General features: G+C 41.1%; 1 pseudogene; it reads right to left on the bottom strand.

Moving 5' to 3' along the window:
* Positions 1–695: 695 nt before the first annotated feature.
* LOC124671762 lies at positions 696–1,309 on the bottom strand (annotated as a pseudogene).
* Positions 1,310–1,984: the final 675 nt, after the last annotated feature.

Here is a 1,984-nt window from a genome sequence, read left to right as displayed (position 1 = left end):
TCCTTCTTGTGTCCATCAATAAGTTCAGACACAATCTTATGGAAGATGTCCACTTCACGCTCCGCCATCTTCTTGTAGTTGAAGACCTCTTGTTCTAGCTTCTCCATCCTATCCTCCAAGCTTCCTTCTCCCTTAGGACCCTGGACATCTTTGATCTGCAACTCTCCATCAACGAGCAGCAATTACTTGGGGTGCATCTTCAGCTCGTTCATGTACGGGTTGATGACGTCCTCAAAGAAGCTGTCCTTCGGAGTTCCCGACGAAGACATGATGGATCTAGATCCAAAGTAGATCCTGGCAGAAAACAGCTCGAAACAAAACACGTCGAGAAAACGATATACGAACCTCCAGGGGTCCGGGGGATTATATAGAATAAATTTTTGCGACAAAAGGAAAGTACCAGGTCGAACCAGAGTCGGAGAGGGGCCACGAGGGGCCCTCCTCATAGGGCGGCGCGGCCAGGCTGGGGCCCGCGCCGGCCTATGAGGGCACGCCCTCGTGCATCTCCTCCACTCTGTTTCGATCTCGTAATTTTTCATATTTTCCAAAAACAGCAAAAACATTGTTTGGAAAGTAAAACGCGAACTTTTTATTACCAGTACTGTTACCTATTCGAAGTCGAACTCTGCCGGACTGTCAATTTGACCTTTGATGAAAGCTTCTGGTGTCACCACTCGAATAACATCAACATCTTCATTATAAGAATCTCCAGAGATATAATGCTTGAGTCTTTGTCCATTCACCACTTGTGTGGCATCGCCTTGGAGAGAACTAATTTTAATTGCTCCTGAACGATACACCTCCACAACGACATATGGTCCTTTCCATTTTGAGAGTAACTTCCCTGCAAAGAATCTGAGACGAGACCGATACAATAGGACTTTATCCCCAACATTAAATTCTCTTTTGATTATTCTTCTATCATGCCATTTCTTAACTTTCTCTTTAAAGAGTTTAGCATTTTCATAAGCTTCACTTCTCCATTCATCTAGAGAACTCAATTGTAGCAACCCCTTCTTACCGGCAAGTTTAGGATCTTTATTTAGTTCTCTTACAGCCCAATAAGCTTTGTGCTCTAGTTCTAAAGGTAAATGACAAGCTTTTCCATAAACCATTTTATACGGTGACATCCCCATTGGATTTTTATAAGCAGTTCTATAAGCCCTAGTGCTTCCTTCAAATTACTAGCCCAATTCTTTCTAGATTTATTAACAGTCTTTTGCAAGATAGATTTCATCTCTCTATTTGATAATTCTACTTGCCCACTAGTTTGAGGATGATAAGCAGAAGCAATTCTATGATTAACACCATATTTAGCAAGAGTTTTTCTAAAACCACCATGAATAAAATGAGAACCTCCATCAGTCATAATATATCTAGGAACTCCAAATCTAGGAAAAATAATATCTAAAAGCATTCTTAAAGAGGTCTCACCATCAGCACTTTTTGTGGGTATGGCTTCCACCCATTTAGTAACATAATCAACCGCAACAAGTATATGAGTGTTACATTCTAAAGAAGGGAAAGGTCCCATGAAGTCAAATCCCCAACAATCGAATGGTTCAATAACAAGAGTATAATTCATAGGCATTTCACTGCGTCTGGAGATATTACCAACCCTTTGACATTCATCACAAGATAAAATAAACTTCCTTGCATCTTTGAAGAGAGTTGGCCAATAAAAACCTGATTGCAGAACCTTTTGCGCGGTTCTGTCTCCGACGTGATGTCCTCCATAAGCACTACCATGACACTTACTCAATATCTCTTGTTGTTCATATTCGGGAACACATCTTCGCATAATACCATCCACTCCTTCTTTATATAAGTGTGGGTCATCCCAAAAATAATGCCTCAAGTCATAAAAGAATTTCCTCCTTTGCTGGGCTGAAAAGGTTGGAGGCAAGTACTTGGAAACAATAAAGTTAGCATAATCAGCATACCAAGGACTGTCTCGCGAGCTCACCTTTATTACAGCCAATTG

The sequence above is a fragment of the Lolium rigidum genome, chromosome 1 (assembly GCF_022539505.1).
Source record: "Lolium rigidum isolate FL_2022 chromosome 1, APGP_CSIRO_Lrig_0.1, whole genome shotgun sequence".
Taxonomy (NCBI): Eukaryota; Viridiplantae; Streptophyta; class Magnoliopsida; order Poales; family Poaceae; genus Lolium; species Lolium rigidum.
The sequence above is the reverse complement of the archived record's forward strand: the minus strand, read 5'-3'. Positions and strand labels throughout refer to the sequence as shown.